This window comes from Sitophilus oryzae, unplaced genomic scaffold, assembly GCF_002938485.1.
Source record: "Sitophilus oryzae breed Bouriz unplaced genomic scaffold, Soryzae_2.0 scaffold_813_pilon_pilon, whole genome shotgun sequence".
Taxonomy (NCBI): domain Eukaryota; kingdom Metazoa; phylum Arthropoda; class Insecta; order Coleoptera; family Curculionidae; genus Sitophilus; species Sitophilus oryzae.
Window position 1 is genome coordinate 2,786,933 of NW_022147432.1, and position 12,985 is coordinate 2,799,917.

Here is a 12,985-nt window from a genome sequence, read left to right on the forward strand (position 1 = left end):
TCAGGGATAGGAAGAGGTGGACCAATTGCATGGGCCTCCTCGATCACCTGACCTATCCATTTTAGATTTTTTATGCGGTATGGTTAACAACAAGGTTTACAAAAGAAGTTATGAATTAAGAGAGGCACTCGAAGAGGCGGTACGGGAGAAGTTTATTAAAGTTGAATGGCCGTTCTCTGGAAAAAGCTTGTAATTCAGTTTTAAAAAGGTACATTTTTTATGTATTCAAAACAATGGCCGCTTTTTTGAACATTTGCTAAAATAGCTTAAAGTGTATGTAGTGATATTAGTTTTTTTAAGGTTTACTTTGTGTAATGTAAATTGTAAAGAACCGTTTAATAAAATATTTTGTCTAAATAAAGTTATAAATCATAACATAATAAGAATACCATACCAACTAAGTGAAATTAGCCAAGAAAGATAAGAATTGGCTATGACTTTGTAATTTTTCGAAAAAAAAACATATTATAGCTTATATCGCTGAAAAGTTTAAAAAATGGCGCTTTTTATGAAGTCATGGGCAACTATGGTTTCCATTTAAAAAAAAACATATGTTTGTGTTATATGTCATAAATGACAGGCTTTAGAAAAAATTGGAGAACACTCATTAGGGATGTGATTATCTACAACTTTTATCCGAAAACTTTTTGTCTAAAATAGATTATAATAGAATTATGGACAATTTTCAAAATAGCCGAAATTTGTTTTTTCGAAATATCTACTAAGTCATGAGCTTTTTCTAAAATTTGAAAGGCACATATTTATGACCCCACAAAACTGCAATTATTTCCCCATTTAACCGACTCTTTATCTCCGAGATACCCCTAGAGAACATCGTAGGAAACTCACCCTGTATGTACTTGATATGTGTTATACGTCGATACTAGTTTTGTACCTTTAGGCACAGAATACGTAGCTACGCAACAGACTACGCAAAATACTCGAAATGAAAGAGCTAAAATTGCACAAATAGAATACTAGATGGCGCGACAATATCATAATCAGAATATAATTGGAAATTTTGAATCTTCGGTTTTGGATCGACGGCTCGTCGAGGGCTTTGAAGCTCGGCTAAATATGCACAATTTTCAGATTCAAAAAGACTTTAATTAGCATCCCATTCTTTTTATTGTGTATAATAGTTTCTTTCTGAATTCTTCTTTTCTTGTCAGATACACTTATATTAATTATTCGTTTGGCTTTTAAAATAGTTTTAAGTATTTTATTAAAAAACCCTTATAATGTTAACTAAGAAAATACCTTTAATTACTTTTAAAATTAATAATATACAGAGCGATTGATAGTGATATTTATTAATGCTGGAACGTTAGTAATGAAATATAAGTTAATTAATAATGGAAATTGGAAATAATTTATTACAATGCAGTACAAAAAATCTTAATTGACTAAAAAATACTATAATAACCAATTTCTTCTGTTTGCCACCTTATTTATATTGACCTAGGTAGATTTTAAAAAGTGACACAGGTACAATTAATAATATATTAGTTCGGCATAAAAGTTGCTGTCGCCGACATCGAACAATAAATTAAAATTCGGAAAATAAATTAAAATTATTAATTAAACAAATCTTTATAAAGAAACGCAAGTATACCAAATTTGGGCCCAATCGAACTCCAGGAAATGATATCATAATTGTGTACTATATTATGGTACCACTCGATATGCTTTAAGGTACCATAATATTGGCAATGTCACCGAAGATCCGTAGTATAACAAATTTAAGCACAATCGAACGCCAGGAAATGGTGTCGTAATGTGGTACTATTTTAAGGTACCACTTTATATACATCATAGTACCATCATATTACAATGTAACCGAAGATACGTAGTATACCAAGTTTACGCCAAATCGAACGCCAGGAAATGGTATCGTAATATGGTACTTTATTAAGGTACCACTTTATATGCATCATAGTACCATCATATTACAATGTCACCGAAGATACGTAGTATCCCAAGTTTAAATCCAATCGAACGCCATGTACGTAATATGGTACTATATTATGGTACCAGTTGATATGCTTCATGGTACCATAATAATGCAATGTCATCAAAAATACGCAAGTATATATCAAGTATGAGCTCAATCGAATGCTAGGAAATGGTATTGAAATATGGTACTATATTAAGAAACCACTTTATATGCATCATAGTACCATCATATTACAATGTAACCGAAGATACGTAGTACATCAAGTTTAGGCCCAATCCAACGCCAGAAAATGGTATCTTAATATGGTACTACATTATGGTAACTCTTAATATGCTCCATGGTACCATCATATTACAATGTCACCGAATCTACGTAGTATACCAAGTTTAAGCCATATTGGCCGCCATGTACCTAATATGGTACTATATTATAGTACCACTTGATATGCTTTATGGTACCATATTATTGCTATGTCATCAAAAATACTCAAGTATATATCAAATATGAGCCCAATCGAATCCCCATCAGGAAGGGGTATCATAATATGGTACTATAGAAGGTACCACTTTATATGCTCCATGGTACCATAATATTACAATGTCACTGAAGATATAGTATACCAAGTTTAAGCACAATCTAACGCCATGTATCGTAATATGGTATTATATTATGGTATCACTTGATATGCTTCATGGTACGTCAGGAACTGGTATCATAATAGTAGAACAATACTTATTATATTGTCGCCGAATTACAATCAAAATTCAGGATTGAATTTTACAATCAAACGTCAGGAAGTGATTGTAATTCAGCTCATAAGATTTAATTCCAACTATCATGGCAAATTAAATACTTAAACGTTTGAAAAAAGAGCTCTGATCTATTTTAATATGTTTAAATGATGTAGCAAATTTGAACGTAGGTTTTATCAGGAAGTATTACAATATGAATTACACAATGGCAACACTGCCCAAAATTCTTTTAAATTTTGTTTCTAGAAAACTGTTTTCTTTTAAATTTATTGCCCTCTATTATGTAGTAGCGAAACTACCGCATCAAAATATCTGATTTGGAGACAGGCTTTAAAAGCCTGTCTCCTTTTGCCACCTACAATTTTATACATGTATCGAGGCTTCTGTTGCGTAGCTAGATATTCTGTGCTTTAGATAACATTTTAATACGTTTTTTTTCGTAATTAATTAGTATGATACCACTGTATACACCATAGGAGGAGTCAAAACATCGCTGCCAAAGCTATTCACTCTTACACATGTAAACACCGACCCAATGTTTCGCTTGCCAGTGGTGTAATACAATGTTCAGCTCTTATTATAAAGGAGAAATATAAAAATATTTTGAAATAAGATTTCCAGAAGATTGAAGAAATGAGAATTGAAGAAATGAGACAATACTTATTGAAAATATGAAAATATTATGAAAAAAGAACAATGATTGTTAAAAAATAAAATTTAAAAAGTAATTTTAATATATCACATATACAGGGTGAGTCTTAAATAAGTGCAAATATTTTTATGGCTGTTAGATTTCGATAAAAGAAACATATTTTCTCTTTACCGTTCTTTAAATAAATCCAAATTAACCGAGTTAATTTATTTTGAAAATTTCCAAAAAAATGACTTTTTGCTAAAATTTTGAGAACCCCTGGATCTTTTCTGGATTTTCTTTTTTGAAAATTTAATCTACTCCCTATGTTGTCATATTATCAAGAAATTATGTTTTTTAAAAAAAATCCAATTTTATTTTCAAAAAATTCCCAATTTTCGAGAAAACAAATTTAGCGAAAAAAACTCATAATTGTGTTTCTGGGGTCGAAATATACTACCCCTAAAATATTTGCACTTATTTAAGAGTCATCCTGAATGATACAACTTATACAATCAGTAGTTATGTTAAATATTAAGACTAATCTAAGAATTGGATTATATTATAAACTAGCGTGTACCAGCGACTTCGTTCGCGTCGAATTAATCATTTGTAATGGTGATGAGCAAAGCAAGAATTCCCATTAACATACAAACTGGATAAAATTTTTTCACATTTATGTCAGCATGAAAAAAACAATATGGCCATATTATTATATAACTTGGTAATATTTGAGGGGTCGTTTCATCTCGTTGGAATTTGACTTTCCAAAAATCCGTTTGCCAAAAATAAGCTTTTTACGTCAAGCAGTTTAAGCGCAATCGTGGTTAAGAAATACCTAACTTTTTGGAACACCCTAGTAGGAGATATTAGCCGATTGGGCTCCTCCACATGCGCAGTTCGCTTGACCTTGACATATGTGGCTTTCAAACCTCCTTGAGTGATTCCAGAAAGAACCTTGTTGTGAGACCTTAAACGACCTTTAAGGTTGACTTTCAGATGTATTTGAAATGCGTTTGTGTACCCTTCACATTGGAATTTGAGATTCGAGAAACCCCTCCTTATCGAACCTCTACACCCCACAGTCAATCCGTTTGCCAACAATCAGCTTTAAACGTCAAGCAGTTTAAGCAGAATCGTGATTACTCAATGGTAATATTTTATGAAACACCCTGTATAAATTTATAAAAAATCTTAAAATATGTAAAACAACAAAATAAAATATAGGTGTTTAAGAGTTTTTCCGAAAAACTCATCGATATATATCAGATAGTTTCACCCCCTTAGAATTCGAGTTTCGAAAAATCCCTTCTTATCAAACCTCTACATCCTAAAGTCAATCTGTTTTCCAAAAATCAGCTTTTTACGTCAATCGCTTTAAGCAGGATCGTGATTAATCAATGACAAGATTTTTCGAAACACTCTGTATACATTTTTAAAAAATCTTAAACTATGTAAAAAACAAAATAAAATATACGTGTTTAAGCGTTTTTTTCGGAAACTTGACCGTTTTTGAAATAAAAAATATTGTAATATTTGAGGGGTGGTTCACCCACTTGAAATTGGAATTTCGAAAAATCCCTTCTTATCGAACCTCTACACCCTAGAATCAACCTGTATGCCAAAATTGAGCTTCTTACGTTGAGTGGTTTTAGCAGGATCGTGATTAATCAGTATGTCAGTCACTTAAGGATTTTATATATTAGTATAGATTATTTAAATAAAAAAGGGATTTTTATTTGTATCATCTTTGTGGGCCTGATTATTAAATGGATGGAATAATATAAACAATTGACGTAAAAATACAAATAGCCAAGAAAACTTTTCACGAAATATAACAGCTTAAGACTGTTCTCCCAACTGAATGAATGATTCAAAAATTATATTATAGAAGTTTAAAAGCAGACCAAATATTTGTTGACTATATCAAGCATTGGATGGTAGTGAATACATTGATTTGTTGTAGTATCCGTGCTATACTTAATATACAATCACAGATAACATATAATTCAGATGGCCATTACTTATGGAACACATTGTTGTCGATGAGTGAGTATACAGGGTGGCGGACCTCATTCGCCTCGGTTGATTATACGAAAACGGAAAGATGTAGAAACAAAATATTTTATGAGTATATGTGAGAGAGCAATGTGCATAATTTAAAATTATTTTGAAATGTACAGGGTATGTCAGAACTAAGATCTATACCAAAGTTATATTTTTTCTTGTAGAATACCCGGTATTTTATTTCATTTTTGGATTCTTGGACATAAAATAAGGCATTTATTATAAGGGTTCAATATGTTTAAAAGTTATGGTTTTTGAGATATTTAAAGATATTTAAATATGCATTCTATAATAAAAAAGTTTATCAACACTCTGTACATTACTTTTGCCACCTACAATTTTATACATGTATCGAGGCTTCTGTTGCGTAGCTAGATATTCTGTGCTTTAGATAACATTTTAATACGTTTTTTTTCGTAATTAATTAGTATGATACCACTGTATACACCATAGGAGGAGTCAAAACATCGCTGCCAAAGCTATTCACTCTTACACATGTAAACACCGACCCAATGTTTCGCTTGCCAGTGGTGTAATACAATGTTCAGCTTATTATAAGGTTCCGTACTAAGGGTTCCGTTATCATAAGGGTTCAATATGTTTAAAAGTTATGGTTTTTGAGATATTTAAAGATATTTAAATATGCATTCTATAATAAAAAAGTTTATCAACACTCTGTACATTACTTTTCAGAATTAATTCTTGTGCTGACTCTCAAGCCAGAGAAATAAACTTTACTAAACAATTTGATTGCTTCCTTAAATGTATACAGGAGTATCAAAAATTGCTGGTCCATTTTAAATATTTATTTTACCTAAAAACTTCATTATTTCAAATGCAACACTATGTATTTTTTTAAATAAGTCGAAGCGGATTTAAATGCTTTTTCAAAATATACTAGTGTTTCTTATACCTATCTGGCTTAGATTTTGAATAAAAAGCGATTTTGAATAAAATTGTAATCAAGATGGTCAGTGTCACCCGTAGGTATCATCGTGGAAATTTTCTAGTGACACTTGGTAGCTATTTTCAAAATCGACATCGCTGCTGGCGGAAGGAATGGATATGTTACTAGTGATATTATTTTGTGAGGATAATTGCTTGTTGGCCTGAAGGGTTTATGCTCAAAGATATTCAAATAGGCACTTTCTTGACAAGCGTTTCTTTGAAAGACTACTTTTCTTATTTCTTAGAGCTGATAGTGTGGTATATGAAAAATCTATTAGGCGGAAACCTGTCGATGGAAGTGAAGAAAATTAATTTGCCTTAATTTGTTCTTTTATAGAAAATCCAATATATCTACAAGCTACAAGTCATCGTAATATAAATCAAAGAACTACTTCTTTATTTTTCTTGATAGAATAATAAATACTTACTTATTAAACTATTGTAGGTAAATTACATAAAAGTAAACTAATATAAATTTAAATAAAGTGCATAAACTAATGCCGATTTTGAAAATAGCTACTAACTGTCACTAGCAAATTGATATGGCGACCCCAGCCATCTTGATTGCCGTTTTATTGAAAAGTAGCTTTTTATTCAAAATATGAGCCAGATAGGTATAGGAAACCCTAATACAGTTCGAAAGAGCATTAAAATCTGCTTTCACTTATTTTAAAAAATACATAGTGTTGTATTTGAAATAACGAAGTTTTTATGTAAAATAGATATTTAAAATAGACCAGAAATTTTTGATACCCCTGTATACATTTAAGTAAGCAAATCTTTTTTAGTAAATTTTATTTCTCTGGTTTCACAAGAATTAACTCTGAAAAGTAACGTACGGGGTGTTTTGTAAACTTTTTTATTATAGCACCCAAGTAGCATTTTCACGACTTGCGACCACATGTTTACTAAACACAACGTTGGATTAGTTACAAAAAATAGTTAGCTCACTACCTTGGGTATTAAAATAAATTTAAACGTTTTTATAACGTTGTGCCGACGTTGGACTAGTACTACAGCAAAGTAGAAGCTTCTGCGACGTCGAATAAACGTTGTCTTCTCAACTTTTTTGCTTAAGTGATCTTTAGGTGATTCGGACAACGTAGTTACAACGTTGGACAATATAGAGTTTTCCGACGTCAGTTTCAGGACCTATTCCAACGTTATGCAAACGTCGTCTGTTTTACTAATTCCAACGTTGTTTAGATTTCCTTATTCTTACGTTGGTAGGACGTCGAGTCACTACCTTTATGCAACTGTATTGAACCATAACCTTAAATCTTAAATTTTCACTTCATTGTTCTGTTCAGTCAGACAGTTCAGTGCTGTTTTTGTTTTTATAAAAAAAACTTAATTAAAATGGGACATAAGAAAGGTACATAAAAAACTAAATTTAAATATATATCGACATATATTACCGATAGTTTATCCACTCCCTCGTTTATTTAGATTATAGAGGGCGGCACAAGCTAGATTCTAGGATGACTAAATTAGGCAATCTTGCGACTAGTATACTACCTGTTAAGGCCGAACTGCGACTTTATTAGTCCAGTATGCGACTACTCGAACTACTCCATCTTAATCTCCAAAACAACAAAGTGAAAACCGCCATGTTGTTAAATAAGAAAATATTTCGTTCCTAAAATAGCAATTCCTGCTTTTTGAATCCATTAACTTGAAATATTTGACCCTAAAAAACACGCGGAAACAATTTTTTCGACTGCGAATAAATTATTTTCATTTTACTAAAAAAAAATTCAAGAAAATTTTTAAAACTTCTTTAATTTTAAGGCCCATTAGTATTTTTCAAAGTAGAAACAATACATTTATCAATAAAGTTGTTGGCGTTTAACTTTTTTGCCTTGGGTATCGAGTTACAGAGTCGGTTAAAGCGTTTCACTAATTATGATCTTCAAACATCCTCCACACTTAAATACTTTTCTTTTGTTTTCCTTCACTGCCATCTGACATATGTCTCTAACTAAATCGTAAAAATAATATTTTTACTATAATTATCCCAATTTAATATAAAACGCGACTTAGACGCCATATTAGTTTTGTATTTCTGTGAATTAGTATTTTAAACAACGTTGCAGTTTGTACTAAATTAGGCTTCTAGCCAACGTCGGTATCCAACGTCGTTTCGACTCAAAAATTATTCTCCAAACTAGTGCAGACTAGGGTTGGCACGAGGTTGTGCCGACGTTGCGCCCCGACGCACAGTGCTTCGAACATATGGCTCTAGAGGACAAAAATGCAAAACTTCTCTTTTATTGTAGGCAATTTATTCAAACTAGGTTTATTTGACACAAATGATGAGTACTCTCATTGTACTAAATGATGATGTTCTTAGTTCCACGTTTATGAAAAAAAAATCTTTTAAATAATAAAAATGTGGGAGCTGTGTTCCATCTAAGGAAATAATAATTTATAGTATGAAAACGGTGTAAGTATTAAATAAATCTCTGTGATAAAAAAAAATTGAAATAACATTAGAACATGATTCCTACAATATAAGCCTAATATAAGATAAAAATATTTTTCTTTAATGAAAAAGAGACATTAATGTTATATTTAATTAAAAAAAACTTAAGATACTATAAATTTACTTTAGGACAGAAAAATGCATAGATCGTTACTACTCTGATTCAGAAGAATCACTGCTGACAGAATCTTCCTAATTTATAATATCCAAATCACAGGTAGATGAAGTATCCTCATATATAAGATATTTCTGTACATCATTTTCTAATATGTTACTTTTTCGCATTGTTACTGTTCTTTTTGTTGGTATGAGGGGTTCGGATGTTAATAGTTACTTCTTTAATAGACCATATCCATATATTATTTTTTCCTTTTCTTGGGTAAGAGGTTTTATAATAAATTGAAAGATGGAAACTTTTTTTATGCGACGTTTCGCTCCAACATAGTGGGCTTTTTCAGGCACAATTGGTGTCTCATTTGACTGGAAGGTTCATCAATATCTAATAAAGAACACATTTTTTAAAATACAAATAATTTTGAGTTCTTGTCCTTATGATCAAGTCAAGTATTAACCAGATCGGCATTACTTATCAATTTTACTCCATCTGAAAAGTATTATAAAATAAAGTTCGTCGCAAGCAGACGCAGGTGAACTATACAAAAATTAAAAGTGTATGAATATGACAACATAAATATTCAATAAATACGATATGTTTTGATATGTTTTTTTTAAATACCTTTTTGAAGTTTGAAAACGTAAAATTTTTATACCCATTTAAGAATCATCTTAAAAAATAAATAAAAACTAAAGAATCACGAACTTGTTTAGAAATACTAACTCGTTTACGTTTAGCTCCATATACAGAACTACTATGAATGTTATTCTTTTCATTGATATAAGATAATGATCGCAAAATTTATTTTTAGTGAAAATATTTGCTTACAAAAAAACGCTGTTTATGAAAACTAATATACAGGATGGTTGAACATTGCTATAAGTATAAAATTACATATTCAGATATTAGTAAATTTTAACTTTTTTTTCGATTTTTGTCCATGGGACGAAGCACTGTGCGACGTTTGGTCGCGTGACACAACGTTGTCCCGACGTCCAAATGCTGCTTGGGCATGGACATTTAAATATTTTTAAATATCTTAAAAATCAAAGCATTTAGACATATACTAAACCTTTATAATAAATGCCTTATTTTATGTCAAAGAATCTAAAAATGAAATAAAATACTAGGTGATCCATAAGAACAAATATAATTTTGGTGTGGTTCTTAGTTCTGACAAACGCTGTACATTTGAAAATAATTTTAAATTATGCACATTGCTTCTCTACATATACCCATAACATATTTTGTTTCTACATCTTTCCGTTTTCGTATAATCAACCGAGGCGAATCAGGTGCGCCACCCTGTATACAGGGTTGTTCACCACATACGACACGGAGTATTGTAGCTAAACGATGAGATTTTTATAAATTGTAAGTTTGGGGTTCGTTGAAGGACTATTAGAGCTACAATTTAAAAATATTTTTACAAGATACAGAGTGTCCCAAATAAATAAAAAATATCAAAGTTGTATTTTTTTAAACGGAACACACTGTATATTATTACATTTTTAGTTTCTACGATTAAAATAAAGGTGAATTTGATTAAGGTTTATTATACTTAAACCTTACCGTTCTTGAAATATTTTCAATTTTCTGAAATTGCAGTAAAAATTTTAAAGCTTCATTTCTCCAAGGGTATCAATGTTTTTAATACTAAATATTTAATGAAGTTTATTTATTGATCAGTTATTGTGTTGCAATAATAAAAATAATACTACCTTATACAAAGTGTCTAAAATTTTATTTTAAATAATTATTAGCTTCAAACGGCAATAACTTCTTTAATTTAAATGGAATGCCCTGAATATTTTAGGAGAATCAGATGCACAATTAAATTGTCTATCAAATTGTATTATACCATTTTTTACCTATCCCTTCAAGTTTTCGTAGAAAATGCATTTTCTTATAATTTAGACCTCATTTATCAATATATCCATGGAATATTGACATTTTAGATTGTTTTTAAAGCAACAAATGTACAAAATGTACAGACTACGATAATATTACTAGCCCATTTGTATGCAAAAAGAAAACTATTTAAATCTTTATAAAATAGTATACCATTAATTAAATATAACACCATTATTTCCGCCCATATACTAATTAATTACATACTTAATTGTGTTCGTTAATAAATTATTATAAATAAATGTGGATTTGAGTCAGAAATCAATATAATAATAAGTTATCAAATTAAAGTCTCTGTTGTTATAAATAAGCATTTATTAAAAAATGAAATATCATTTTTAAGGTGTTACTTTTTATCACACTGTCTAATGCCCATACAAAATCCAGTTTTTTAGTATTTGGAGCAATTATTATTAATCAACGCAAACAGTCAGTTAATGTAGTTTGAATACTGGAATCACAGCTGGAATCATATTAATTGATCCTCTTTAACAAATATTTAAACAGTTTTTTTTATTTTTTAATGAAATAAACGAATTATATCGACAATATTAGTATCTGTACTCTTTAAAATTTGGTACATCTTTAAAAATAATCTAAAAAGTCAGTATTCCATGGATATATGGGTATTGATAAATGAGTTCTAAATTACAAGAAAATGCATTTTCTACGGAATCTTGAAGAGATAGGTAAAAAACGGTATAACACAATTTGATAGACAATTAAATTGTGCATCTGATTCTCATAAAATATATAGGGTGTTCCATTTAAATTAAACAACTTATTGCCGTTTAAAGATATTAATTATTTAAAATAAAATTTTGAACATTCTGTATAAGGTAGTACAATTTTTATTATTGCAGCACAATAACTGATCAATAAATAAACTTCAGTAAATATTTAGTATTAGAAACTTTCATACCCTGGGAGAAATGAAGCCTTAAAATTTTGACTGCAATTTCACAAAATTGAAAATATTTCAAAAACGGTAAGATTTAAGTGTAGTAAACATTTATCAAATTTACCTTTATTTTAATCGTAGAAACTAAAAATGTAATAATATACAGGGTGTTCCATTTAAAAATACAACTTTGATATTTTTTGCTTATTTGGGACACTCTGTATCTTTAAGTATCCGCCACGGTTGATGGCGTCATACGTCAAGGTCCAGAGGTTCGCAAGTGCACTGTAGTGATGACTCATCATCATCGGCAGAGCTAGACAGGTGACGTCATCCGTCTGGCGCCAGAATTCTTGGAATTCGGTGTCTGGACCGGAAGTGGCTGTCTGCCTCAAGTAAGGCCATGACTACTTCTGTGATACAGGGGTATATTAATACAAAATAATAATACTATTTAATTTAACTTCCAGAATATTTAATATTCACTGTAATAATAGAACGATAAGCTATGTTATTATCACCGCCCTTATAACAGCTAGGATTTTTCCAATGATCATTTCACCCTGGAGTGGAACTCTGTAACGAAAAGGCGATTGGTAGCGATGAAGAATACTGTCGCTTGCCGTTTAGTTTGTACGGCCAAGGTCAGTATTCTTCATCGCTACCGATCGCTATTTAGTTTGATTTAGTTACAGAGTTCCAGCCCTGGTTTCTGCCGATGTATAGACCTTGTATAGACGGATCCCTTCTTCTATGCCCGCTAAAATAGGATGCTAGTTTTTTTGGCATCAAGCGAAGGTGAAGGTTATGGTAGCATATTATGTTTAAATCCATTTGAAACGTTCGGTAAAAGGTTCTTAGGGGAATTATATTTTCGGGCAATTTTCGTTTCGGTGATTTGCTTTCGGTCAAGTTTTCTTAATTGAAGGGGTGGCTGCAATAACCAGCAGCTACACTTGTTTATGACATTGAGATTTTTACTGATATGGCAACGTTATTGTTTTCAGTTTGCAACAAGAACCAGATAGCTATTAGAGCGATTGATTCCTCAGATACCGGAATTTTTTGTAAATCCCAACCAAAAGAGAGTGTATAACAGATCTGAGTTATGCGGACGAAGTCGAGAGCAAAAGCTGGTTTGTTACATGAAAATATGTTCCTAAACACTTGAAATGAAAGGAAAACTATAAAATTATTATGATTATTTTATTATTTAAC